Source organism: Numida meleagris, chromosome 1 (genome assembly GCF_002078875.1).
Source record: "Numida meleagris isolate 19003 breed g44 Domestic line chromosome 1, NumMel1.0, whole genome shotgun sequence".
Classification (NCBI taxonomy): Eukaryota; Metazoa; Chordata; class Aves; order Galliformes; family Numididae; genus Numida; species Numida meleagris.
Genome location: NC_034409.1, coordinates 105,885,174 through 105,910,574, shown reverse-complemented (window position 1 = coordinate 105,910,574; position 25,401 = coordinate 105,885,174). Strand labels below are relative to the sequence as shown.

Below are 25,401 nucleotides of genomic sequence, written 5' to 3'. Positions count from 1 at the left end.
GAGATCCTCCTCAGCCCCCCAAGTTCACTCTCCTTCCAAGCCCGAAGTGCACATCCTAGACAGGAACCAGGGGCTTGCTGCATGGGCTGCATGCTCAATGTGTCCAGCTCAGCTGCTAGTGGTACCCGAGAGGATGTATCTAGGGGGTGTACCTGCTGGGAGCAGGCATAAAGTGAGATGCCTGCCTAGCATGAGAGTCTCTCCACCACGAGTGTCTGTGACCTGCTTCTGTGCCAGTGCTTTCCAGCAGCATGGTCACACCTTCCCATCCGCCTTTCACCTGCCTTTCCAGCTCTTTTGTGGCAAGGATGTAATTATTTAAATTGCTCTCTGTAGTTTCTAGCAGGCTGTAAAACTAATAACTTGAAGCGGTGCCGTGGCCTGGATAATGTCCTGGATTCTGAAACAGTGAACTCCAACAAAGGTAAATTTGTAGCTGGCATGAACGTGCTGCCAAATTTCTGCTGAACGACCAAAATCCCAGTAATGCTCCTTGAAAGCTTCTTCACACCTGGCTCCATCCTCCTCTTTCTCCTTTTTCTTGCTTAGTGGCTGCAGAAATGCAGCAGCAATGTGTCTGGGCTGTGGGCACTGTGGGGTGATGGAGGACAGGCACAGGAGTGTGGCTCGTAGAGCACTTTAAAAAGCCCTGTGCCTTGAACGTACAAACAGAACAAGCTGTTGAATTGAAAGTGAGCTTTATGTAAGTTTGTTGAGAAAAGAACCCAAAAACTAGAAAGTCACCGGAGGGCGGCCCATTGAGGCTTTCCAGCTGCAGACTGCTGGGCGCTCAGCCCAGCTCCTCCTGCCAGCTCTGCACTCCAGGCTCTGGCTTGGTGCAGAAATACGCAGGGCAGCCACGACAACTTTCTTCTCCATTCCTGGGGTCATGTGGCAGCCAATTCTTACATAAATAAGAATCAAAGATTCAAATGGGCGGGCAGCTTAACCCCACCTATTCCCTATAGCAGCAGACCTCTGTTGTCTTACACTTTGGACCAGATCCAGCTGGTGCTCTGAGGCTGAAGGAGCACAGCACTGGGAGCTGGGATGTTACAACCCTCTCCCACTGCCATGCTCCACTTGCTGCCTGCATGGCAGTGCAGCCACTGACAAGCTCTGCGTGCTTGCTCTTTTCAGCCCCACACTCCAGCACTGCAGGCAGGCTGGCTCCCTGGAGCTGAGTTTTTCCACGCCATGCTTTGTGGATGTGGAAAAGCAGCCCCAAGTCAAGTCTCTGGCAGGAAACGTTTCTTACTCATGCTACATACTCACTTTGCCCTGTCCCGGAGGCCATGCTCACAAAGAGCAAACGCCTCTGCCAATGCAGGGACAGGCTTCAGGTGGGCACAAGGCTGCAGCTGAGTGCTCCTGCTGTGCTCCTGCAGTATCTGCGGGGCTGTGTGTGCATGGGCAAGCCCCTTGCTCTGCATCCATGTTCTTCCATGTGGGAAAAGGGAATAATATTTGCTTGCCAACCTCACTGGGGTGTTGGGAGAGCACAGTGAATGTCTGCACAGTGCTGCAGACATAGGAGGTGTTACACGAATGTGAGGCATTGAGGTGCCGAGCAGCATGTTTGAACACTGCAGGAAGGGGAAATACAGCCTTCAGACAGCTGTGGGTCCAGCAAGGCAGGTTTATTGCAGACAGGAATGTTTAAACTCACAAATAAAGGGGGTGCCAAAATGCATTTATTAGGAGGTGATGGACTGCAGGCACTCCATGAAGCATAGCACCAACTCAGGAAGGTGAGCAGCTCTGCAGGCTGCCACATCCGCACCCTAGCCAGCACAGGAATCCTGGGCACTGAATGTCTGGGGGATGAATGAGGGCACAAAGCAGGCTGGTGTTCACTGCAAGCAGCCTATGAATAGACCAGAGGTGATAAAAACGAGCGCTGCAAGCTCCTGCCTGCCAATACTTTTCAGTGGTGCTCTCAGGCATACGCCAGAGGCATTTGTTTTCCTGCAGGGCAATGAGCACTGATAGCATGACCATGGCACTGCTGGGCAGACCCCAAGCCTCCAGGCAGCCTGGGTGTGGATGTGGGAGGTTTCTGAGCCCTCACATCTCAGTGCTGGCATGTTCTGCAAGGAACAGAAAGCAGAATCTGGCCTGTGTGGTTTTGCCAAGTATCCATGTCAGGCCTAGCCATGGGCATGCCCTTTTCCAAAAATAGTTCGTAAGGAGAAGCGATGCGGTGATGCATCATTGTATGGGTGCACGTTAGAGTTGGGTGTTCAAAGTGTGGTTAATGGTTGTAGAGAGCTGTTAGTCCCCTGAAGTCCGTGACCGAGACACCTTTCCTGTGATGCAGGGCTTGGCAGCACAGCTCCCCATGGCAACCCAGAGAAACAAACTGAATGTCTGCACAGAAGGGATGACTGGAGGGAAAGGGGCAGGGAACAGCCAAACTATTTTTACATTTCCGAACTACGCAGCAGTTATTTTTCACTTTTGAGTGCTAAATTCTTTTTGTGGTATGTTTACTTACTGGGTGATACATACTTTTGCTTTTCTCTGGTTTTCTCCTAGCTCCAATCCCACCTGTCTACCCAAAGAACTTCACACTTTTTGAGTGGACGCATGTCTCTCTGCACTCACGTAACATTGATTTCCATGCTGTGCATGTTAATTACTGCTGTCAGTGTGTATACTATCCATCCCTCACCCCAGTATCTGCCAGGCCTCTCTGGGCAGAGCTAGGGCATACAAGAGGTGAACATGGCACCACCCTGGGGTTAGCACGTCACTGTGACAGCTGGGATCTATCACTGGCAGCAACTGGGTGGCCCCAGGCTAAGCTGGTGGTTCCCGTGCCCCCAGGTGCCACCTGGGACCTGTCTGGTCCTGCTGCCCCTTGGAGGCCTTACTGTGGTGTAGCATGGCAGCAGGCACAATAGCTGCAGTGGGTGACCATTGCCTGCCCTCCTCTGTGTCACAAAGGCCAGAGGGTGCCCACCATTTACACTGGCTTGTCTAGGTACAAGAGTCACAGTTAAGCACAATGCCGGTTGTGATAACAGGGAGGTACAATAGCTCTGCTCAGTGATGGTGACAACTGAGAAGACCAGGCCCATGGACTCAAGCAAGGGTACCAAATGGGCCGTGGCTGGTTTGTAGAGGTGAAGGTGTGTGCTGGCAGCCATGAGCACATACACCTCAAATCCCAGAGGAGAGATGGAAGCTCCAGGACCCAGTACCTGGTGTGACCAGGCAGGCACTGGAAAGCACCTCAGGCAACCTTGTGGCCAAATGAGTCTTCCTCACTGATGAAGGGTGTTGCTGGTCTGAGTTACATGTAGAAGGAACCAGGTAGGAAAAATTTCCTCTCCATATAACTCCTGGAGGTGACAGAAGTGCTCTCTCTGAGAAATGAAGGCTCTTTTCCTGATTGTTACGATTTATGAGAAGGGAAGAGATGGGTCTCCTTCTTGCTCGCATCTCAGCAGCAGGACTTGAGCCAGGCTGAGAGATCCAGCATGAGGTGGGATTTGACTCACACACCTCTATATGCCTGCGCCATGGCTGTCTCCACCAACACCTCACCCAGCACTCCCTTTACCGTCTGTGGGAGGTATGGGTGTGTTTGGGGCATGAGTCAGCTGGTCTCTTTTTGCTTTCTGTCTTAAGGTAAGGTAAACTACCCTAGATTTTCCTCTTTAGCCAAAGGAAATGTAAGGTAATTTCACTTAGCTGTACTCATAATGTAAGAAAGTATGTAAGGACCCCTGAATTCTTTATGATTTTGTTTGAAGAGAGAAGGAACTCAGTGTCTCAGAAAACAAAGGCCAGCTGTGATGAGAACAATGCTGTCATGCTTTCTCATGTTCATCTGATTTTGCTTTTAAAAGATTCTTCACATATTTTGGTGGAAGGAGTTTAATAGTAAATCATAAAAGCACAAGGGAAAGGGAAGGAATTTACTTAAGAGGTAGCCGTCTCTTTTCTGCTTTCACTTGCATTTACTCCTCTGCTGGCTTAAAACATCAGGCTGAAAGCCATAGGTACAGAACAAAGCAGTGAGCTCGGTATCCATGCTTACTTTGCTGCAGCCACAGTTTCTGAAGCAGTAAGCCTGACTTAGGACACCATGGTGTCCGGCAGTGTGCAGATGGTTCCTACCCTCCCCCATGACAAAAGCGGTAGCAGTTGCTGGTGGCCATCATATGTTTGATAATTTTCCCCCCAGCGACTCTCGAGGTTCAGCAGCTTTCCTCAGCAGGCAGCCAGCGGGACCAGGCGTGCAGTCCTGACACAGGAAGGAGCCTTTTCAGGATGGTAATTTATAGCCACCCATTTCTGGAACACGTGGCAGACATCATACTAGTTCCTGCTGCCGTCATCTTGCAGAAATGTTTCTTCTTAGTGGAAAATACTTGATTATGGCGATGCTAATCAAACCAGTACTTCTCTCTGGGCTTACAATGCTCTTGGAGGCCAAGTTTCAGCATGCAGTATGTTACATGTTAACTAGGTAACTGAACAAATGAATCAACAGAGAAATTACTGAGATTTCAAAGGTGCAGGCAAGTTAGAGCCGCTTCTTTCCACTTCTATGCAAATTCAGCTTCAGAAATCCCCGAGACACTTCCCAGGTTGCTGCCGTGTGCTCAAAGCCCGGTGCAGCCCTGTGCCTTGCTGCCAGCTGCGGATCGTGGATCAGCTGCGGCGTGGCACTGCTTGGAGGGAGGGCTCAGGTCTGTTGGGTGGTTATTTGCAGCAGATAAAGAACAATAACTCCATTCTTCGCACAGCTGATCCATCGGACCTTTGTTCTTTCCCCTTGATGTGCTGGAGGAAAGTCACTGCAAGTGCCATTGTTTACCCAGAGTGTTTTCGAGGGCTTTCTTTCCTCTGCTTCATTCAAAGGATTTATTTGTTTTCAGAACATTTCAGATAGGAGATACTAATTCTGTTTTGCTGCTTGGGTTAGAAACTGCCTTTGAAAAACTTTCTAGGCTCATTTGTTTGTGTAGTAAATCATGTCTGAAAATGATTCATTGACGATTTTAACCTAGCAAGGCTGGCAAGAGATTGATGCAGTCAGAGGGGAAGAGGTGTCCCTTCCCGTTCATCAGCCTTTGCTCTGCAGGCCAACCTGCGGCTGCCTGCCCTCCTGCTCTTGCCTTGGCACAGCCCAAAGACCCACACCATTCCAGCAGGCTGTAATTAAGCCATTCCTAATTTCAACAGAAGAGTGCACTGGGAGTGAAAAGGGCAGTCCTGCTGGAAAGCTCACATTCAAGCAAATACTGTTTCATTCAAGAATTCAGTCTTTTTTTTGCTGTGTGTGTGCACTGTACCTCCATTACACATCCTAGAGCAATTATAGGAGAAAGAACCCATAAAAAGGGCCCAAAAAATGTGCCTGAAACCTCACGTGTGTTTTCCAGCTATGTTAGGAAACCTAAGAAAAGCCATTTCCTCTTCACAAACCATCTTTCTTTGAAGAAAGCTATGTGTAGAATAAACAGTGTTTTTAGATGCCACTGTGTGGTACTAAGGGAAAGTATTTGTAAGATGTGTCTCCTTCATAGCTCAGCTGAGGAACCATTCAAGAAAAGTCTGCCCACACTGCCCTTCTGATACTGTGGTATTTCAGAAAAAGCAGAGGTCTTGTTTCACTGGCACAGAAGCCATGTGTGCAGGGGATCACAAAGGATGAGACAGCTTTGCACCTCCAGCAGTACTCCTGTTGGCGCTGTCACTACAGCACACTCCTGCTTCCATAGCTAGACTCACCTAAGGCAAATTTCTTTTCACTTTGGTGTCAGAAAGACAAAGACTTTTTTCAAAGGGAGAAAAACAACGAGAACAAAGTTACTGTTCTGTGGAGCATTAAAATGTGTGCAAAAAACTGATTTAATATCTGGAAGGTGGTGGATCCTTCTATCTGACTACCCACACAAGCCCTGGCTCTAAGCATATTGTAGAAAAGTTTTCCATGTAAAATCATCAGGACCAGCAAAGTGATGATTGCATGCAATGTGGATGGGTCACAGCAAAATAAAAGAAAAAAAAACAGATATGTGAATTAAATCTTTTGGGAAAGTGTTGGTTTGAGCTCGGAACTGTGTCGTGAACATGTGCAAGCATGCTGGCATGTGACGCAAGGCACAAAGTGAAAAAACACCCAAGGTATTCCCCTGCAGTTTGTTAATTGTTAATTGTTGATTGTTCTCAGCTCTGATCTCAAGCAACAAGATTGGTGGAGATAAAGAAGAGCTTCCAAGAGAGTGAAGAGCATGAATAAGGATGTGTTTCAAGAACTCACTGACGTAGCCATTCAAAGGCTGCAGCTCTTGGAGTGCCGAAGTGTTGGCACGCTGCTTGCCTTACGAGCCTGTGGTGAGAAGCTGGGCCCGGAGGCTGTGGTAGGGGTGTAGGGGAGACTGCTGGGATGACGTGAGAGGGCTGGACGTGGACAGCCTGGGGTGAAGGAGAGGATGTCTTGGGGGAGGGAAAGAAACATGAGAATTATGACTAGGGATGACTGGAAAGTGAGATAGCTTGCATGGGAACAGTACAGAAGTAATGGGTGGGATGTTTACAGAGTAGGTCTGTGAATGGGACTCTAAGTGGATATAAAAGTCATGTGGATGAACCTATTATATAGAAGCAGCCCTTGGCCAGGGTCAGTGCAAAACCCACCAGCTGACCTCTTCAGGCTCCAGAGACAAGGCACACAGTTATGCAGGGAGGCTGAACCATGTGCAGGAAACGTGATAGTAAAGAGGAGCCCATGAGGTGGACTGTGCTTGGATGGAGGTGCTCTTCCAAATCCTGCTTCCTAGGAAAGTTGGAAAATGTAGGGAGGGAGGCATCATCAGTGATGCCCTTTCAGATACTAGTCCCAAGACTGTGTTACTTGAAAATTCACTAATAGTGGGATGGAAGATAACTTATAAATAGGGAGTTTTTAGGGCAGAAAGTCCCAGTTGTTAGGTAAAAATAAGACATGAGTTTTGTGATTATTTGCTTTTAACAGAAACCCGTGAACAAAAGCTATGGTCCTACAAAGTGGCGCAATTCCCTCATGTTGGCTGGCATCAAACTCCAAATGCTGCACAGGAAGAAATCTTCCCTCCCAAGCCTGCCAGCCCAGGAACCTAAGCTTTTGTGAGTTCATGTGGGGAGAAATATCTTAAATAGGTTATACATTTATTGTTACCACTGTACACCTGTAGAACTCTGCAGAACTGAAGGCACCAGACAGATGGGAAACCTGAAGAGCATATGAGCTTCCTGCAGGTGTCTCAAAGGGAAATAGGAAAAAGGACAAGCGGCTGTGATCAAAATTTGCTGTGAAAGAAGACAAAGAAGAGGAGGCAAAATAGTTTCTGTTCTTTCTATGGAGTTTTTAAAGGTCCTTGATGTAATTAGATTTTTTAACTTATTGTTCAGAATACATAGTTTGCACATATCTTTGAAATCTTGGTTTAGTATTCTGTGTGCTACTTTATACTTAGAAATTTGAGCCTACATTCTCTAACTGGAATCCTTTGCAGGCAAAACACAGACAGTGGGCTTGTGAATGCCTTCAAAAATCTTTTGTAATATGAAAAACTATTGAAGCTCCAAAACTACCTATACACCTCTATATTTTACCACTTATGTTTGTGATGAATAGCACTTAGGAAACATGGTCAAATAGGACAAGTGATTAGAAAGGACTTCTTGAGTCACCTAGTCCAGGTAACCTTGTCGTATGCTCCCTTTCATAACTCAAACTCCACATTAAGAGTAGGTGGGTTGTTAGACTCCATCATCCCAAGGGAGTTTTTCCAGATTGTGATTACACCAGTGATTTAGACATTTCTTCTAACTTACAGTCTAAATGTGTCAGTGGCTGGTGTGCATCCATCTGTTCTTACGGTAAAGTTGTTCTTGTGTAAGTGCCTTTCTTTGGAGTTTTTGTTTTGCTAGCATAAGCTATTAGCATATATATTCTTGTAATGCAGACTTTGTTTTTCATGTGATAATCCTGATAACTTTCCTCTAATCCCACTCTGTGTCTCTTGGGAATTCATGTCACTTGAGAATGGGGAACCTACTGTTGTACCTGCTATTGCAAATGGGAGCTAACCAAACCTTGTACAGTAGTATTACTATTTCCCTTTGTGACGTATTGATAGCAGAGACACTTTTAAAACGTTTTAAGGCTGAAGTTCTCTCTTTACAGCTGCATCATGTTATTGTTCATAACTGCCCTTAGCTCAGGGGAAAAAGCTCTATTGTTGCTAGCTGATGAGTTCCTTGCTTATAGTAAAAATGAAGTAATTCCCTGGTGTATGAACTTGTTTTTATGCTACTGAGTTTCCTCCTTTTTCTGTTACTTTGGTTCACAAAGTCCTCATACAACATACTCTAATCCTCTGAATTGATGTTTCTTCCCAGTTTTGTGTCATCATCAAATTCTATTAGCACATGCTGACGTTCTGAGCCAATGCTATGAGGAAAAATATTAAGTAAGATCAGTCTTGGAAGCAGTCCCGAGGAAGTACCTCTGTTACTCTAACTGTTCTCCATTTATCACTGCCTGGGACCTTGTCCCCTCAGCCAGAGCTTCACCCATTTCAAAATTCATGCATCAACCTCTGCTGTTTCTAGGTACATTCATACGCTACCCTGCAGCCTTTTTGGAACCCAAGAGGAAAGATTTACTGCAAAGCTCGTACCTCAAAAATAAGCTGCCAGATTTCACAAGAGTGATCCACCTGTGTTGAACTAGTCTTGTACCTCATTGCACTCACCTCTCTGCCTTCAGCTGCACCTGTGGTTTCCTTCTTTAAAACACTGGCTTCTGTGAAGATCGGGCCTGAAATGCTCAGAACCAGAGCTTAAGCAGTGCTTGTATGAAGCTATATTTTCCTGTTGCCCACGATCATAGAATCACAGTATCTTTAAGATTGGAAAAAACCACTAAGATCATCGAGTCCAACCATGAACTTATCCCCACATGGTTTGCTGTTTTCCAAGTGCTCGGCATTTTCTCCACGCTCAGTGGTGGGGAGCACTGGACAGCAAATGACAGGACACAGCTGTGTCCCCATTCTTCTGCTCTAGACCTACACCTGGCCAGTGCAGGGAACCATAAGCATTACAATGCTTATGTAAATGGTCCGTGAGTGTCAACAGTCACATTTTTTGAGAGGCAAAAAATAAACAGTCTGTCCCTGATACTTCTAATCTGCTGATTTTCCTAAACCTGTCATAAATAAAAACATTTAGTTTATACACAGTCTTTTTATTAGCACTTCTGGACCACATAAAGTAACATTTACCTGACATGTAATGATGTAGTACCTTTTCCAAAAGAATATGTCTGTGCCCAAACTTAGCATCTCTCTTTCCTAATGTCTCCATTACCAGGTTATTTATCAGTACATGGTGTACTGCCCAATTAGGTATGTGTTCCAGTAGCTTAAAGGAGTGAGAACAGCTTTATTTAACAGTTGGTAATTAAAAGTGAGTCTCTGGGGAGAAAGGCTTCCCCTGATCATCACTTCTTGTTTTTAAAGATGCAACTACGACAGATTCAGTGAGGCGAGGGAGCAGAACCTGCTATCACTAGCTATTGTGTATTGAGGTGTACACTGAAATTAGAAGTACAAGTCAACTAATGGAAACCATAGTGACACTGAAACCCAGGTTAATCTATAGTGACAGTGAAGACTACCAGCTCCAGTGGTGGTGGAGATAAAGGAAAGCCAACACTAGGGATGAGGGATACAAATTTACCACACTTTTCTTCCAGCTGTAGAAGCTGTTGAGACCTTGGCTGTGTGACTACTGCCACTCCTTGGGTGCTGAGGGCGTAAGCAAGATGTTGACCAGCAGCACAGCTCACAAAAGATTCCTGGAAATAACAGGCCTTGAAAGTGTGCATGCCTCTTCATCCCATCCTGTCGTAGGAGTGTTAACCAAGTCAGAATCAAAGGAAGCTTATGGCTATTCATCTGCAGCACGGGAAAGCTGTGGGGCTTCGATTGTACACCAAGGAGCTTGTAATAAGACAGATGTGCAGTATTCACAGCAACTACTTTTAAAAGCTGTTCACTTCTTTTCTGATGAAAGGGCAATCTACAGTAACATCCTAAATCCAAGGAAAGGGACAAGTTCCTATAAAGTAAATGGTGGAACTTACAGCAGCCTTGAAAGGCATCCTTTAGCTAATGTTCTGGGGTAACGGGTCTGAATCAAAGAGTAAGGTGCAAGTATGCTTCTATATCATCTTCCATGGTATAGGAGAGTGCATGGATGCTTAACGTGGTTATCATGCACGTAAGTAGCACATACTTCAGTCAGTGCTTAAGTTAAGCATTGAGAAGACATCATAAAAGAAGAAAGAAAGCAGTAACACTAGGATGCTTACCAGTCAAAATTTCTATAACATAATTTGAAGACTAAATTAAGCTCATATTGATGGACTACAGATGTTACTGCTCCAGTCTCAAATGAAAGAGGTTTATGGGAGTTTGTCTTTTGGGGAAGTTAAATCAGGGCTAGTGTTTCTGAAATTTTTGTGTCCAGTTGTGAAGTGGTTTGGGCAATATTACAATATTTAAATACTTTTTTTTCACTGAAGGGGAGGGGAATATATCTCAGTTTTAGTTCTGACCTGTTACAGATTTGTTGGTTTTATAGTTTCCTCTTCCCGAGCATGAGCACAGGGTTTTTCACTGAGTCCACTCAATGAGAGCTTGTTGAAGAGCACTGCTCCGCTTGCATCTCTGATGAACAAATGGTTTGCTTTGTTGTTGGATTCTGCAGCTGACTCTCAGTATTTTCCTTGCCTTACTGCTAAAAAAGAGTACCAACAGGACAAATTCTTCTCTGGAAAATCATCATGCACTTATATGCTTCATAGCTGAAAAAAATAAATTGGATATAGTTAGTTTTTATAGTTAGTTTTCAGAGCCTGGATAGTTGTCCAGCTGTGAAGTAGTGTCCTTAGTGGATTTCATTATCTGGCTGAGAAGTCGTCAAAAAAAACCCACAAAAAACCCTGCAGAAAACAAGTCTGACTTGAACATCTGGAAAATGAGGAGTGGAAAACAAATGAAAGGGCCTGATGTATTCTGTGCCAGTAGGATTTGCAAAGAGATGCAAATGACTAAGGGTGAGTGATCTACTTTCTGTAAGCAATCAGCGTGACAGACTTAACCCCTTTTTTTGTTTGCAAATTGTCCTGAATTAAGTGCTGCTGCTTACAGATGTGTTTGCTATTTGCATACACTTTGTGAATAAACTTCTGCCTGTGTGTTAGTCATGCACTGTTCAGCATGACTATTGCTTGAGTGTTTGTTGTTTATAGAGTGTGATTCACCAGACCTGCAAGGAGCTGTAAGGAGGGCTGCAATGAGCATTACTAGAAATATGCGTATGAATGAATATTCACAAATTGTGAGCATGTTTGTGATGCATTTCATTTCCCTGCAAACAACCATATTTTGGAAGAAAACTTTATTTGTACAGAAAAAATACCCTGTGATTAGGAACCTTTGGAATGGGAATGGTTGTGGAAAACTTCTTGAAGCCATTTATATCTGAGTTTCTTCTATCAAGCCAACTGGCAAGTGTCCAACCAAGGGCAGAAGGGTGTGTACAACAGTGGGTACAACCTAGTAATACACTTGATATGGTTCTCGTGTTGGCCTCTTGAGATAAGCACTTGGGCTTCCATCACAGGGTGCTTCCTGGTTGTATCCATTATTTTTCCCTGTTACTGCAGGTGTGCCTTTAGGCTAACCAATGCTCTCTTCTGCCGTGGCCTTGGTCTCTTGTGGGATCTCTGTTGTCGGAGTTGTTGCAGCAGAGTTTGCTCCTGCTATAGGGACAAAGGCTGTGGCATCGGTGGTGTTAAAGACTGGCAGGTGGGTGGCCTTGGTGCACCCTGCAAGAAGGAAATTTTGGGCTGTATGGTATCAGGCCTGGATACATGACCTGAAGGTCTTTCCATGTGAGTTCAGTGAATATCCTACCTGCTTTAGTCAAGTTATTGTTTGGTTTGCACTGGGAAATGCCCAGTGCCCACATATTGTGCCCACAAAAAGATCTCCACCTCATTAAAAAAAATAACAAGGTGCCACTTGACTGTCCCGTACTGGCAAAATTGCTCAGACTGAGTTACTGGTGAGTACAGAGTTGAAATGTTTGCTTTTGCAGTGCAAAATATTAACAAAAATGTCATTGTCTTTTCCTTCTCTTAGACCACCCAAAGGAAGACCCCTTTCTCCTCTCAGAGGACCTCTGGTCTGGTCCCTGCTGTACCTCGCAATTGCAAGGTCGGAGGGAGTTCCTGGACCCCAGAGGTGTTCAGACTTACTGGAATCATGGCATAGCCAGAAAGTAAAACTGGGGGCGTGAGGAAAAGGCTGAGTGTGAGGAAATGGCAGAAACAGACTAATATTAGAGAAGTTGCATGGACACATAGGCTCGCTCTGTAGAGCTCAAGGCTCCCAGGCCATGTAAAAGTTCAAGGGTCACTTCAAAAAATATGTTTTATATCAAATATAAACACTCTGTGCTCTCAAGATGCCTCCCTTCCTTGTCTTAATTTTCATTAAGAAAACACAATTCTGGTTTAGGGTGTTGTTCTTTAGGGGGGGAAGGGAGGGAAATAGAAGCTGAGGAAGATCCTTTTTTTGTTAGTTTTAAAGCATGAAAAGGCAAGAAAACAAAACACATGGTAGAGGATTTGTTGTAGCCCCAGCAGTCCCCTTATCTTTCTTTTTCTGCTGACTTCCTGCTCTGAATGCTTTGGCAGCTTTGAGGGCAGCGTATAAACTTTGCAAACATGAAGGAATTCAAATGGAACCCTGGACGTCATCACATTTTCCAAGTTGGACATAAATCACAGTTTGTTATGGTTATTCTCTTGAGAGGCAGAACATGTGCAAGGAGATAAGAGCTTGGAGGAAGGAGAGGCATAGGGTATCTCAGAAGAAAAGAAAGGTCAGTAGGAAAGGCCTAGTAAGAAATGTTTTGACAGTGTCAATTGAGCTGAAGAGTCATTGAGGAATTGGTGTGAGTTCTCATTGTTGCAGACATTGCCCCACCTAAATTTAAGAAGGCTTGCTATGGAGATGGCAGGGAACTCTATCCCTTGTCATTCAGATTTTGTGTTACTGAAAGTGGGATTTTCCTGGTGAGACAGTATTTTCCAACCACAGCAGTGCATGATTCATCAGCCAGATCTGCAGGTGATATAAATAGACACAGCTTCTGCTAGCTTCAGTGGTCTTGCACTGACTTACATCAGCACATGAAACTTGGGATGGAAAGTTCCCATCAGTTTGCCCTGTCTCTACCCCAGCTGCTGCCAGCTATGTCAGTCCAGGCCTGAGTTAGGACGAGTTACAGAGTTGTCCCCAGCTAACTGGAAAACTCAGTTTCTGTTAATGAGCTGACGGCATAGGCCTTTTCTAATATTCATCCTATGTTTTCCCATGCCTAATCCTGCTTTGCTCTTTGTTTGGCGACTTTTTTCTCAGTTTCTGGTGCTGTTTGGTTGTTTGGGGTACAGCGTGTTCTGCTGGCCCTCTGCAACAAAACTGGGCACTCGCGGTTTTCTGCTTCAGTGCTCCTTCAGAGATCTGAACCCTGGGTTTGGCTGTGAATTGAGCTCTTTTAAATATTAATCTTTTAACTGGAGAGTTAACTGCTTATCTGGTGGGAGGTTAACCTGCAAAACTGCTCTAGAAAAGAAGGTAATTATATTTATAACTTGGCTGCATTGTGTGGAATGCAAACAAGGGTTAAGTGGCTGTAATTACCTACGCAGTATGCAACGTGTCAATCCTATTCTACAACAACAGGAGCAAGGCCAGCTGAGCCTGGACCTGTTGCTTTGGCCGCCCGTGGGTTTCCAAGAAGCTTCCACCCTGCCACTTTTCTCTGCTTAACCAGCATATTTCATAAGAATAACATCCAATCACTGTGTTAAGTGGTGCTCAGAGGTGTTTTTATCTCCCTTGGTATGCTATTATTTGCTCCGTTATGATGCCACAGAATGAACAAGTGGAACAACAGGTTGGAAGACGTTTGTTATTTTCAGACATATTCAATGAGGCGTTTTTTGCATCCCTATTATACCAGGCCTCCAAGGAAAGGAGGGATGTGTATAATTTGGCTGAGCTTGTTTCTTTCACGAGGAATGACGTCAATAATCTCCAGAAATAAAATACAATGAGACTTGCTCTCTTCATGCTGGATTTGGCAAAAAAAAAAAAAAAAAAGGCAAAAATACATATGTAGATATATACGATATATATGGAGATCACTGGGTTGCCAGCAGGGATTTGGATTTGGGCAACCAACATTTACTGCAAATGACTGCAGTCCTACATGGAGACCCTTAAGTACATTTCCCATGTTGAAGCTACACCAGTTGAGGGCAGTGGGTCTTTGCTGGCACTGCTGGGTAATGCAGATTCAAGGCTGTGGGTAGAAATATGCTGCAGAGGTTGTAGAGCCCCATTTAGCAGTTGCCATAGGGCTTGTCCGGCTTCGCAGGCCAACTTTGCCTTCCCAGAGCCTCAGCAGGGCACTGCTGCCTTCCTTGGTGATTTCTTCCTGGTGTTTCCCTTCTGACTTTTTATAGCTTCCAGCTACACTGTATCTTGTCAACACCTCAGGCCTGGTTTCTCACTTCGTCTGAACTCAGGAGAATGTGGGACTGTGGTGAGCAGGAACTCCTCAGCTCTGGCCCTAACAGAGGAATATGTGCAATGGATTTCCCTTCTGGAGAGGATGGGAAGGCCGGGGGAGGAGATGGCTAGAAACTCACAAGACAGTTTCTCACAGGTGTATGGTGGGATGTTGATCTTTGTGATGCGCAGGTTTTCCCATGCTTAGCTATGTGCCTTGTGTCTCTACTTTTTTTCCTTTAATACTGTTTCTCTCCGCTGGGCTTTTTTTTTTTTTTTTCCATATAAAGAATGCAGCAGTTACATGAGATGGGGCCTCATCAATAGCTCATGTCCTTTCGTGCTTAGAGTGATGAGCCGGCCATCTGACAGCTCACTGCCTGGGCCAGATGGGCTGATACACTACCTCTTTACGTTGGGTTTTCCAAGCTTAATAGAGAAGCTAGCACCAAGGATGAAGCAGTTTGAAGGCTTGGCCATGCTAAGGGGCAATCTCAATGAAGACCCTCAAGAGCGATGCACCAGAGCCTTTAGCTCCACTGTCTCCCTTCTGCACCAAGGTGGATTCTCCTGTTGAGCTCCCTCCATTAAACATCTTCAGGTTGCCCCACAACTGCCATCCAAGCTTTCCTCTACCGCTTCATTTCAGAGGGAAGATAAAAAGGGGGAAAGAGATTTGATTAGGTGGCAGTCTGACCTCCAGCTTCTGGTGGGAACCTGGACAAATGGTTTTGTGAAGGGTCTCAGGAGAGGCTTTGCAATGTAGTGCCAGGGCGAGGTGGCCAACTCCAACATCACACTAGGAGTCATAGAGCAGCTGATGCTGTTTTCTGGGAGCTGAGGTAGGTGGCTCGCTGCACAGATGTCTGTGCTCTCTGCAACATGACATGTTTTTAGACCTTGTGTTCATGGGAAAAATGATGACCACAATATGCATTTTGAGTTAATAAACTGAATTAACAGAATAGTATTTAGTTTTAGAAAGTTCGAGACTTGAGCTTTGGGTCATGATTTTTGTGCTATTACTGTGGGTTTTTTTTCCATTCTTTCTTTGGGTCTGGCATATCTCTAGGCATTAGTCCTTGCCTTGATCCAACTGGTCATATTGTTGCTTTCAGATGTTCTGGTTGCCTAAATCCCTGTTATTTCAGTTGGATAGCCTTCTCATTTGGCTCTGCACTGCTGCAGAGGGTGACTGTGCTGTGTAAAGGCTGTTGGGTCTGATTCTCATTTACATTCTGGCAGCAGGCGCCTTCCCACCCACTTGATGGTCCTACTCTGCTGGAGTGCTTTGTCTCTGCAAAGGATAGATCCAACAGGCAGCCTTCCCCATCATATGGGGCTGCATGCTCTCTGGACCTGAACCAGCTTGCGGAGTGCCCTGTGATCTTGCCGGATGAAAAGCTGGGTACAAAATGCCAGCTGGGATTTATTTTTTGCAGCTACAGATGCCTTGGTTCCAACACCCGCTCCCATCTGCTGAGGGACTCCCACCGGTGTCACAGTACTTGCGGGCACTGGCTAAGGACAGTGCCTGCCCCTAGCTTCACAGCAGCTTTCAAAAACCCCAGTTCTGCACTTCTCCTGGTCTAAGGCACCACCAGAGACCCTTCCTGAAACCTCTTTCTCCTGTGTTAGGTAGCTATCTAATAACACACTAAGAGGCTGCCAATTCCCTGCAAATTCTGAGAAACATTCGATTGATTAATCAAGTTGTGTTATGTGCAACAGTAGTGTTACTGATGCTGGTCACGTGCCTGTGGTTCATGATATGTGCCCGTATCCAAAGTAAAATTAGTAGGTGTGTCTTATAAACAAAAAATAATAATCCTATGAGTCACAGTTATGAATTTTCCCTTCTGTGTGAAGTGCTTATTAATCTGGAATTTTAAATGAGGGGAAGGGTGGCCTGGAGATGGTTTGTGCTCACTTGCTGCTTCTTTCTGCAGCTGGCAGAGTGGCTGGCCACTATAGGTGATCATGGGTATGTGTGTGCTGGAGCCAGTGGTCAGGCTTCATGGCTCCTTTGGTGTCAGCTACAAAGGGGAGCTCCAACAGTGTCACTTGTGATGTTACCAACAACAGCAATAAAAACAAAAGGTCATTTCTAGAGCTGCTGCTGACAATTTCACTTCCTGAATGTGGGACTTTTTCTTGGTTGCTTTTGCTCATCTTCATTTTTAAATGGATCTGAAAAACCCATTATTTCATTGTAACGGTGTTTGCCCAGAGCTCTTGTCGTCCGATTCTAGCACAAGCCATATGACAAGCTTCAAATACCTCTCTGGGAATGTCAACTACTCTTCTGGGAATGCTCTAGAGCCCAGACTGACCTATGTATTTCATCCTTAGTCCTGTGATTGCCCTGAGGGAAGGCACTATGTCTTTATTAAACACAGGCAGATATCAACAACAGGTCAGAATGTAGGTCAGGGGAGCAGCTTATAATTTTGTAACTCTGAAAAAATGATGTCATGCTATCTGTCCTCCAGAAAACTACCTGGCAGATAAGATGGCAATAGCTTCCCTGTCAGTTTGGTCAGAAGATCTGTGAGGCTGTTTGATAAAGCTCCTGTCGGGATAGACCTAAAATGCTGGAAACATCTTGGGTTGCTTTCAGGCTTTTTTATCAGTTGGAACCCTCTGCCAGATCTCCAGTGTGGCAAGGAGACTGCTTCGACTCTCTTCACATCTGGACCTCATTAAATTAATTTTGGTAGTGGCAAAAGCAACTTTATCTTGCATCTCCATTGAAGAAATGAGCCCTCTGCATCTTCAAATGAAGACTGAACTGCGGAAGTATATATTTCTCTCACCATGCCCCATGACACTTGATCCATTTAATGATGCTGCTTGTGGAGATTTCACAGAGGCAAAAGACTGGGAAATAGTAGCACTGTTGCTTATTTATCTCACAGTAGACTCGGTGTACTAAATCACTGCCCCACTAAAAGCCTGTCTTTCTCCAGGACCCGTTGTATAAAACAAGGTCAGCTTCAGCAATTAAAATGGCTTCTAAATCTTTGGTTGTCGTTACAATATGTTGTTGTTTTTTTTTTTTTTTTTAAAGAATGCCAACGTTCATTTTAGTTCCATAAACATCTTGAGTAATTGAGTACTTTATCTAAACAGAAAGAGAACTGTGGAAATTATTTTTAGAATTTGAGCTTTAAATAAACAGGACACTTTCAAACATAACTCCATTTTGGGTAATGGTGTTTTTGTGGATGTAATGGCTATTTTCATTACGTTTTCCCAAGGCTCTTCTTTTTAAACGTGATATTTTACATTTAAATTGGAACAGTATGGAATTTATGTGTACAGAATATATTGTGAGAGGTCAGCTCTTCTTGAGAGTAAATATTTGTATATATGTGGGTGTGTGTGATGTGTCATGCAAGAACACTGTGTAACTGTAGGAGTTAATTTGGTTTAATAATCAAGCTGTGAAAATCTAGCAGATTGTTCAAACTCATATGTTGGTTTCCTGATGTGAAAGGCATCACTTAAGTATGTTTGCCTATTGCTATTGAGTGTTCTTTATATAAATACATACATATGTGTACCTAAGTAAACATTAGCTGTGATGTTTATGTCCACCAAACTGCTCTTGTCCCACTTCTTATCTGTGGAAAGATTTGATGCTGTTCAAGGAAAGTATTATAACATATACAGACACTGGTGTTTTCATGCTGCTGTGTGATGCTTTCGGGATTGCTGACGGCACCAGTGGCAGGAGCAGCTCATTACTGCACTGAGCAGAACCATACTATGTGTTCGTGTAAGCAAAAGAGGGGAGATGTCTGTAAGTTAGCTAGAAAGAGGTATATAACATTTCTGTTTTCTATAGGCAAGGTACATTTTTCAGCAATGCATGCTTCTCTGCTGAATCATCCCTGACACACCTACACTGAGCTGTGATTTGTCTCGAATAAGTACTGATGCCTGAAATAGATCTGAGCAGACATGTGGAGCAGCAGTTGTCAAAAGAGAGAAACACATTTTATGTTTCACATTATATATTGCATGAATTGCCAAACTAGTCCACAGAGGAAAAGTTTCAGTTCTTGTTTTCCAAGAACTGTTTTTTCTTCTCTTGTCCTGTTCATCCCTGGTGAGCTGCCTGCATTATGTCTGTGCCCATCTCATGTCACTGCAAGGAAGACCTGTCCTGCCTTGGACTGCAGATGGGTGACAGCATTGTGCCTAGGCAGCAGATTCTTGCTGGAGACAAGTGACCCGGTCCACTTCTCTATATTAAATCAACTCCTATTATGTTAGGCTTTACCTCTTACGTGCTGGGAGTGACCTTGCCCAGTTGTGACTGCTGGGTAAGTGAATTTTTGTTTCTGTAAAGGCCTGTTTCCTCCCTGCCCTCTTGCTAACCTACATATGGACAAAGCTTCCCACTTGGAAACCAGGCCATCCCATTAAGCTTTTCAAGCAAGGTGATGATTTCAAATGGTGGAGTGTTTGGGAGCCGCTCCCAAGTGCTCCCAGTGCATGTTGCTTAGGAGGACATCTCTATCAGGCTGTTGACACAGACTCAGAGCAGATGGGGAGGAGAAAAAACAGCCTGAAAACAAGGAGGTTCTAATGCTGCCTGCTCTGGCCTCCTGGGGCAGTAGAAACCTGGTTTTACTCCGAGCCAAATATCCTGGTCTCCAGAATGGAGAAAAAAGTAACAGAAACAGAGGATGCTGTGTTTACTCCATGCTTGGCACTGGTGGCAAGTTCTGGGGTTATTGACTTTGCTGTTCATGCTCACATGTTCAGGTCTGAGATGCTCACATCTGTTATCTTCTGAGTTTGTGATGCACTTGGACAAGTAATTTCCTTGCACATGTTCTCAGTTGCAAACACATCCCTCCAAGCATGCCAATGTCCTTCAGTCACTCTAAAGGATCAGTAAATCCATGCCAAATACCATGCCAAATCCACAGAGCTCAGGAGCCCTGCCTCTAATGGAAGTGGAGCAGGCTGGCCTGCTCTCTCTTGGTATGGTTTGGCCAGGGCAGGAGAAGTGGAGCCCTAGGCAAGGGGACAGCTGGAACGAAGGAAGAGCAATGCCAGAAGTACAAAGCATCTTCCAAGAGATTACTGATGAACAGCAGCAGTCTTTTTTCCACTTTTCCTTCCTTGAAAACAAAAGGGAAGACAGAAGTGGGTTGAATCCATTACATTACTTGTAGGTGTGCACATCTGGTGTTTGTTTCTGCTGGTGTCTATGCAGATAAAATGAAAGAATTTAGGACATATTGAACATGACACATACTTTTAGAACATGAGATAAACAATAGATGATTGTATGTTTAAAGCATTTTCCTTGATAACATTAAATAATTTACCACTAATGACAGGGAATGATAGGTCAATGAACTGCATTGCCCTACACTTGAACTGCACAAACTGCCTCTATGTTGTTTGGACTTTTTTGTTTGTGTGTTGTTTTATTTGCAACAATTTGTTGCCTTTACCACAAAACAGATCCAATGGAAAATGCCCATGGGGAAAAATGGAATGGAGTGTTCATATAAAAGCTGCATGTGGGGGAAATGTGAGAATTCATGTAGTGTTTGCTTGAAGGAGGTTCACTGAATAGACCCATCTGACAGAAATGAACCTAGAAGCAGGGTTATTTCACCTGATCCCAGCAGCAGTTTTGTTGGGTTGTTTTTTTTTTTTTGGCTTTTTTTGGTTTGTTTTTTGGCAGGAAGCAGAAGAAGAGTTCTAAACTCCCTGTTTCTTTCCCTTTCAGGATTGAATCTAGCCTATTTTCTTTCTGCTAGTTCTCTTCTCATTGCAGTCATCTCTTGCTTCATCTCCTTTGCTGTATTTTGGCAGCTCAGTGTTTCTTATGGCTTCATATCTTCCTTGGTCCTAGTTACCAACAGTCCAAAGCATAACCATCACTCCAGTGAGACAGTAGTGAGCACGACCCTGCTTACAGGAGCTCTTTGAGGGTGGGGTACTTATCCCCCACAATGGAAGACAGTATGGCTTCTTCAGCTGCCTTATGCTCCCCTTGAGGTCTGACCATGCTCAGGACCTCTCCTTGATCTCTTCCCACCAAAGGACAGTTGCTGTGATACTTCTTCAGCTTTGCTTACTGTAGCTGAAGGCAAGACATTAGTATTGTCAGATAAAGTTAGATTACACCAAGCTGTGTCAGCTCCTGGGTTCAACACCTTCAACTTGCTGGACCTGGCAGAAAATCACAAGCTTAATCTAAACTACAGTGTGGCCCTTAGTTAGGTGTAAGGGAGTCAGATCACTGTGTAGGTGCAGATGCATGATCTGGGTCAGTGGCTGCTTGTGCATGTGCTGCAGGGCTTAGTGAGATGAAAGGACTGTACTGCTCTGCTCCGTGCTGGTGCAGCCTCACCTCAAGCACTGTGTGCAGTTTGGGGTGCCAGAATATGAGGACATAGAGCTGTCAGAGAGCGTCCAAAGGAGGGCTAAGAAATGGTGAAGGGTCTGGAAGGCAAGCTGTATGAGGAGAAGCTGAGGCCCCTCGGTGTGCTTAGCCCAGAGCAGAGGAGCTGAGGGGAGGCCTCATGGCGGCTGCAGCTCCTCACAGGGAGCGGAGAGGCAGCGCTGAGTTCTGCTCTCTGGTGACAGCGACAGGGCCCGAGGGAACGGCATGGAGCTGCGTCAGGGGAGGGGCAGCTGCGTGTTAGGGAAAGGGTCTGTGCCAGAGGGTGGTGGGCATGGAACAGGCTGCCCAGGGCAGTGGGCACGGCCCCAAGTGCCGGAGTTCAAGGAGCGTTTGGACAATGCTCTCAGACATAGGGTCTGGTTTTTGGGTGGTCCTGTGTGGAGCCAGCGGTTGGATTCAATGATCCGTGTGGGTCCTTTCCAGCTCAGGAAACTCTGTATTTCCATGATTCTCTATGTGCTTTTCCTTCCCTGTGGCTGTGCTCCAAGCTGCAACCCCAGCTGTCTAGTTTTTGAAGGGCTTCCTCTTGATGGACTCCACATGAGCAAACCTGGCCTCCAAAGCTGGGGAAGGGAAGGGCAGCATTTGGGGGACACTTGCTTACCACAGGTCTTCAGACAGAAAGGATGACAGCCAGAGTGCATGTCTTTCCTTGGGAGACACATGATGTGGATAATGTATGCATCATCTGGTCTGCTGCTCTCCTGCCCTCTGATTGCTTTGGGAGGAAGTTGATCTGGACAGGCAGAAACCTGAGCAAGCTGAGAACTGCAAAAGGCAAAATGAACTCTGCTCTGAAGAGAGGGCTCTTGCAGGCTTTCAGGAAGAAATCTCACAAAACATTCTGGTTTTAGAACATGGGGTAAACCAAGACACTTGGACAAACTCTTTCTAGTAAAGATATGAGAGCGCTTTTAAGAGAAAAGAGACAAGGGATGCAGGTAACCAAACATTTAAATGGTGTCAGTATAGAACGACTTTCAGAGTGCCTCAGAGGCAGGTCAGACTTGCAAAATACCCATCCTTCATAGAGTCCAATGAAGAACAGGAAAAGTGATGTATTGAATGTGTGTAGGGCTATTTTTGTACATTTCTTTTGGTTTTACTTGATTTGCTTATTTCTCATTTCTGTGTCCTTGGAATAACACTTTTCCTGTTTTGAGCTATCTCAGCAGAGAAAGCCGGATTTCCTAGGTCTCCTTGCCTGTCATAAATTCTGCCCATGGCAACCTTTCCTACTTCCCTGTACAAAAGGCAAAACCAGAAGCCTCTGGGTAGTGCAGACAGACTAGGAGGCAAAGCCAGGTTTGGTCTAAACACCTCTCTCCATTTTGGGTGCATTTCCAGGCATGAGGCCAGCACAGCATCCTTTTTACACTCCTATAGCCATGCTGGGTGTCCTCCCATTGCCCGCTGTTCCCTTTTGGTCCATGTAGTCAACCACTGCCGTGCCCTGCTGCAGGAATCCTCAGTAGGCTTTGGCTGTAAAACAGGTAATTTTACTGTACACAGCGTCATGCAAAGTTATTTTACCATCTGTTTACAGAGACCATATGGGAAAGGGAGAATTTAAATGGTAGAGAATTGTAAGAGAAAAAAGTTTATGTGTCTTTTAAAGGTAAGACCGCAGATAAAGAAAGGAAGGGCAGCAGAAGGCTGCAGAATATGATCAAGTCCATCGAGAAATACATGCAAGTGAGAACAGGAAGATGGATGAACAGGTCTGAGAACTTCCAATTTCTTCTCTCTTCTCATCTAACAGGGAAAGATGGTTTTGGGTCACACTGTGCCCTCAATCCGTCTCACACATTATTTCAGTGTGAGTATGTATTTCCTGAGTGGGATGCTTGAAACATGAAGGGTTCCATTCAGTCCTGCTGATGTACTCTGAGAAGTACAGCAGCTACTACTTTTGTTTGCTCCTTCACCAACAACTGCTATTCCCATAACAAAAAAGCATGTGGGCTTATGACACATCCATTTAGATTATGGTCTGATGTATTAAATAGTATGCTAGATATTTGGCCTGTGGCAGCTGAGAGAAAGCATTCAGCCAGCTCTGCTATAGCAGTACTAATTTGGTGAAGAGACCAACACATGCAGGTCAGAGCCCTGTGCATGGAAGTTGGTTGTATCCCCAGTAACTGATAGACTAAGAATAAGGCTTCACCCTCGACAGGGGCAGTGAAAAGTAGCTTAATTTGTACTGTAGAATTGTTGTGCTAGCATTAAAAAATAGCAGTCAGAAATTGGGAGCTCTGAAGTCAACTGAACATGTTCGTGTACATGCCTACCTGTGATTCATTCTGCAGATGAGAGAAAAAGAGAAATTAATGCTGAAACTGGATGGAAAGAGTATCAGTTGCAAAGCGCACATAGTGAGAACAGACTTCATTGTCCTGGTCTCTGTTTAATTAACTGATATTCCTGAAGAGATCTGAGCCTTGATGCTTAGGCCTGTTACGGTTTTTGTAGTCTTTAGTGATGACGTTCCTTTTGGCCATGGCCATGCAGTCATGTATGTTTTTAGCAGGTCTGTCTTTATCCACAGCAGATTTGACTGTATCACTGTGGCTTACAGTGTAAGGGTTTTTCAAAATTGCATTTCCGTTTTTTTTTTTTTAAATCTTCTATTTGTGGTTTGTGTGATTCCCGTAGAAGAATTGCATGCAGTCGGTACAGCAACAATAACCTGTGCTGCTGTGAAACTACTGATGGTTTAGGGTTAATTTGTACAGAAAATCAATTGCAAAATTAACCAGGACATAAATTTAAAATACAATAATGCTTTTGCTTCAGTGTACCAAAGCACACATGTCTATGCCAGAGTAGCATTATGTCCAAGCTGTGGACAGATTAAGTTTTAAGTAGATCTAGAATGTCAGTGAAGATAAAGCATCCTGAAATTATCAGCTGGAGAGATTGAACTCAACTTTATTAAATACATAACGTTTTTTTTTGTTACCCAAATCCAAATAATCTCTGACTGTCTGCACTATGAGCATGCCTTCAGTCAGACATTGAGACCCTTGAAATCCAGTTTTTCTATGAAATACGCAGTAGTAGGGTTTACTGCTGTGATGTTGATATTAGGCAAGAAGAGGAGAAAAGTTAGTGTCATGATGTTTCTGTTCACCTCTCTCTCCACCCTTTGCAAGTAAGAAAAAAAATGCTACAACTGCTGTGTTTGCACCTAGTAACTTATTGTCATGTCCTGTATTTTGAGCAAGTATTTATGACTGCCAGGCATGTTTGGCTCAGTTCTTCAGGATGATGCCTTCTCCTTTCATGGAATCATAGAATGGCTTGGGTTGGAAGGGTCCCCAAAGATCATCAAATTCCAACCTCCCTGCCACTTGAGCCTGAGACAGATGTTGGTTAAGGATGGTTCCTTGTATACACATCTGTGCTGCTGTGTGTCAGTCACAAGATCTGCTGGGCTTGCGTAAGCATGTGGTGAGCTCTTCTGGCATTGGATTTTCTGTGCACAGATCATTGCCAAGTATTTCAGCAAGAATGAGGACTCTACACTTTGACAGACTGTTCCCCATTGCTCACACATATGGTTCCAAAATCATCTGCACAGATTGTTTTCCTCCTTTGACAAAGCCAAGTTCCATTATGCCATGGTACTGGTACATTTTCAGCGGAAGATTGTTTTAAAAATAAATCTCAATGCTCTTTATTCATCGGTCTGTTTTGAAAAGAATCTTAAACTTCTTCCTGAGGTTTTCTTGTTGTTTGTTTCAGCTAGAATTTACTATATAGCACAACAACAAAGAGCACAAGTATTATCATAAAAATCTTTTTATTAGTAAGCTTTGTGACCTGAATTGGCAAAACTTGCATACCTAAATTCCATCGTGTTACCCAGCAGTAGGTGCGACCAGTGAATGACGTTAGTTTTGTATTTTGAGGCTTAAAAAAAACCCCAAACAAAACCAACATTTAATAATTTGCAGATGTTGGCAGCCTGCAGTGATGCCTGAGTTGAAGCTCTCTTTGGGTGCCAAACCACAAATATATATCATTTTTTATAATCTACAATTCCTGGAACTGAAAGGGGCTTCAAAACAATCAATATGTAAACATGAACACAGAGCATTCCCTTCTGAGCATCACCAGTGCTGCTACTTGCATGAGCTGTCTGCTCAATACAGAGGGCTTTTTCTTACTAACTATGTCTTTCTTCAAAACAAGTTTGCTTTTTACCCACCGTTTAGAGGTATAGGCGTGCAGGGCTAATATAACCCCTTCAAGAAGAGGAAAGGTATTTACGGTTTCAGAAATTAGTAAGGCATTAAG

General features: G+C 44.4%; 1 long non-coding RNA gene across 1 annotated transcript; it reads left to right on the top strand.

Moving 5' to 3' along the window:
* LOC110402992 lies at positions 336-14,246 on the top strand. The gene is made up of 3 exons (XR_002441440.1): positions 336-424; positions 6,191-6,354; positions 6,995-14,246. It is a non-coding gene; the product is annotated as an uncharacterized LOC110402992 (long non-coding RNA).